Source organism: Populus alba, chromosome 1 (genome assembly GCF_005239225.2).
Source record: "Populus alba chromosome 1, ASM523922v2, whole genome shotgun sequence".
In the NCBI taxonomy this organism is placed as follows: domain Eukaryota; kingdom Viridiplantae; phylum Streptophyta; class Magnoliopsida; order Malpighiales; family Salicaceae; genus Populus; species Populus alba.
Genome location: NC_133284.1, coordinates 21,443,388 through 21,447,478, shown reverse-complemented (window position 1 = coordinate 21,447,478; position 4,091 = coordinate 21,443,388). Strand labels below are relative to the sequence as shown.

General features: G+C 34.2%; 1 long non-coding RNA gene across 1 annotated transcript; it reads left to right on the top strand.

The window, feature by feature from the left end:
• Window positions 1-228: 228 nt before the first annotated feature.
• On the top strand, window positions 229-3,278 carry LOC140956018 (uncharacterized). Its single transcript, XR_012170952.1, has 2 exons — window positions 229-772; window positions 885-3,278. It is a non-coding gene; the product is annotated as an uncharacterized lncRNA (long non-coding RNA).
• The last annotated feature ends 813 nt before the right edge of the window (window positions 3,279-4,091 follow it).

Genomic DNA, 4,091 nt, shown 5'->3' with positions numbered 1-4,091 from the left:
TAATGCTAGTTTTAAAAGTGCTTTATGCGATTTAGGTGCATCCATTAGTGTTATGCCTAAACATGTTTATGATTCTCTTAGTCTAGAGCCTTTGAATAAAACTAGTATTGTAATACAACTTGCGGATCGTAGTTTTGTTTACCCACTTGGTGTGATTGAAGATGTCCTAGTCAAGATTGATAGTTTGGTCATTCCATGCGACTTTTATATTCTTGATATGGCACATGATTCTTGTGATTCATCAACCAGCACTCCTATATTGTTTGGGAGACCATTCTTGAAAACTGCCAACACAAAGATTGATTGTGGTAAGGATACCTTGTCTATGGAGGTAGGAGATGAAAAAATTGAATTTAATTTTCATGATGCAATGACATATCCTTATAGCAATGTTTATTCTATCACATGTTATGACCAAGTTGATAAGTGTGTGCAGCCAGTTTGTGATTTTGATGATGAGTATGGATTAAGCATAGCTTTGAGCAATGACTATGATTTTACCAAGATAGAAGAGATGGAAAGGCATATATGTGTTCCCCAAAACATGCATGAATCAACATTGGATTTGCAAGCTTTGCAAATTATCCTTCATGATGCAGGAGTCATTTACCCCATCACGGATAGTGAATGGGTGGCGCCTATCCTTTTGGTGCCTAAAAAGATTGGAATTACGGTGGAAGAGATTCAAAATGATGCTTACGAGAATGCAAGGATTTACAAAGAAAAGACTAAGAATCTTCATGACCGAATGCTTACAAGAAAGGAGTTTCATGTTGGAGACAAAGTCCTTCTTTATCATTCGCGTTTGAAACTTTTTCCTGGAAAGTTAAGCTCTCGTTGGATTGGACCATTTGTTGTTTCTAATGTTTTTCCTTATGGTGCAGTTGAAATTACAAGTTTAGAAACGAACAACATACTCAAAGTCAATGGGCATCGTTTGAAACCTTTCTATGAAGGTTGGACGACAGAACTCACCGCTTCTGTAGAGTTAATTGAACCAATCTATGAAGAATGAGCATGCAATATGTCGAGCCAATGACATAAAACAAAAGCGCTTACTGGGAGGCAACCCAGCACAAAAAGAAAAAAAAATCAGATTTGCTTTCTTTTTCCTTATCTTTTATTTTTCGTATTTTACTTTATCTTTGTCATTCTCTTATGTTCCTTTGCTTTTATTTCAACATTGAGGACAATGTTGTGTTTTAAGTGTGGGGGTATTGAGAGAATTTTGGTTTTCTTATTTTAATTTTCTTTGTTGTTCTTAAAAAAAAAAAAAACACAAATTTTGATCTTTTTAACTCCCATTGGTTTTTGAGAATATGAGTATTATGTATGAGAATTAATTGAGATAGATGAAGATATAAATCAAATGAAGGAGTATGCATGCAAATTTTAAGGTTTAATTGGTTTAGGGATTGACTTTGAGAATATGCCATGTTGACTTTATAGTGTTATACAAATGCAAGCTTTTGAGCCTTCAAAATTATATTCTTTGAGTGTGCATTCTTTCAATGATAAGTATCTCTAGAACTTGCTTCATATCTTATTGAGATTATATCCCATTACAAATATACATGAAGATGATAAAGGCATTAGGAATTTTAACCCCTCAAGCCAAAAGCCAACCTAAAGCATATTATCCTTAGTGAACCCGTTTTGAGCTTGGTTATCTTTTTTTTGCTTTATCCATGTATAAGCCTTAACTTTATATATGTTTTTCTTTTCCCCTGGCCAAGGATTAGTAGAGCATATACCTGTAATATTTCATGGAATTATGGTTGGAAATTATATGAAAAGAAAGAAGTGATGCTTGATGAAAAAATGGGCAAAGTTACCGAAGAAAAAAAAAAGAAAAAAAGAAAAAAAGAAAAAAAAAAGTATTCCTTTATATTCTTAAGGTTTTATGTTGAAAGAGCTTGAAATCAAAAGGAGTTAAGCATTTGTGATTAAAGATGAAAAATTTATGTGCTTTAATGGAATTATATTGTTTGAAGTATTATTTTTCAAAATGCTCTACTTTCTTTGGTTTGAACCTTTCCTTTTACTTTCTTTTACCTCACCGTAACCTCAGCCCTATTACAACCGGAAAATAAGACCTTTTGATTCATGTAATACTTGTAATAAGTTGCTAATGGAGATGAGATTGAAAAGCAAGCTTATGGTAGAACATACTCTTTGATTGAATTTGAGAGATTTAAACACATAAACCCTAAACACATGAGTGTTGGAGTGTATATCAATGAGAGGACCTATCACTTTGGCATGGCATAGATTTCATTTAAATCCAGACGATTGATTGAGTTTTGAAGTTCGCATGTAAATAAATTCATGAGAATTATATTATTTATCCTTCATGATTGTATTCTTGTTTATAATGCTTGTACTCTTAGACATTGATGGGAGATTAAGAAATTGATCATAGTTATTTTCAATTTAATTTTATTTATCCTTTCTCGAGGACGAGCAAGAGCTAAGTGTGGGGGTATTTGATGTAACCATATTATTTGATAGTTTCACCCGCATTTAACTAGTGTTTTGCATATGTTATTTATATAAAATGCCTTGATATTCTTTGTTTTATGTTTTGAAGGCATTTTTGGATGAAAGATGCAAAAAGGAGTAAATTGGAGGTAATTGGCAGATTTGACGTTCAGTCGGTATTTTGTGCAGAGCGTGAGTTCCAGAGATCGAAATGAAGTGATTCCAGTGGCATTAAAAAGCTAACATCCATACCTTTTTGGAAATGTAATGCAAGAAAAATAAAAAGAGAAAGATCATGGAAATCACATCCTTCAAAGTCAAATCTCGCAGTCTGCCAATGTTGACCTTTTCCCATTAAAAATTCAATATCTGGAGCTTCAGAAGTCCAATTGATGCAAACTCAATTTTGTTGGATTCCTTACTCAAAGATCTATAAACGCTCCAAATTTCAGCCAAAAACGATGTCATATGAGGGATATATGATTTTTCAAAGATGACAGCTGAATTCTGCCAACAAGCAGGTTGCGTGAAGAAACGAATCCAAATTTCATCTAGAAGCATCCAAACCGACCAGAAATTTAGCTCCTCTAGTAAATATTCTAGAAGGTCAAGGAAGGCAGCCACCAATCTCATGGCAGCCACCAACCTCATGGCAGCCACCAACCTCAACCCAGCAGCCAGCAGCCAGCAGCCAGCAGCCTTCACACTACCACCATCTATTGATGTTCACACTTGAGCTTTGATATTTTCTTACTTACAATTTGTGTATAAATAGAGGGTGAGTAGAAGGAGGTAGAGAGAGGAAGAAGAAGGGAGGAAACACAAACTCTCCTCTCTACAAATCAGAAATTATGTATTCTTTCATCTTTAGGAGTAGTTGTTCAATAGATATGCAAGGCTAAGCTCGTTTTCTTGGTTGCAAGGACACAACAAACCTTCGGATTTCAAGAACCGTGAGATTTATTCTTCCTTTTATTTTCAGTTTATGTTATGAATGAGTATGTTTGTTTTCCTATGCATATTTCCTATGATTGTTTATCTTAATTGCTAGAGCGGACTCTAAGTTATTATTGTGAACAATCTATTGCTAAGTTTGATATCAAAACCGGAGTTGTGGTATATAAACTTGTGAAGCAACTAAGCTTGATAATTGTAGCGGAACTACGTTATTAAACTTAGGGAGAACATTCGATCATAGCAACACAAATTGACAACTTGGTTGTTAAGATTAATGAATTTATCTGGATCTTAAGGCTGCCATTGGATTAAATCATTAGTGCGGACACTGTGATTGTTTGTTGGTTAGGGATAGTTATACGGCGGATCCGTTAATTAACCAATATTAAGAAAAGATAAAATTCATAATATAAACTGGAGTTTCGTTTCAAGGATCGGTTCTAATTTCCGTTGGTGGATGTGTGCTTGCAACCAAGGTTTGTTTTCTTGATATATTTCAGTTTCAATTGATTTTGTTTGCTAGTTTAATTTCTGCCATAGTTTAAATCATTTCAAATCAATCCCCCCCAATTACATAACGTACAACATAAAAATCTAACTTCAAACTTCCTCGTGGGATCGACCCCTTGCTTGCTCTATACTATCTTGTGTGT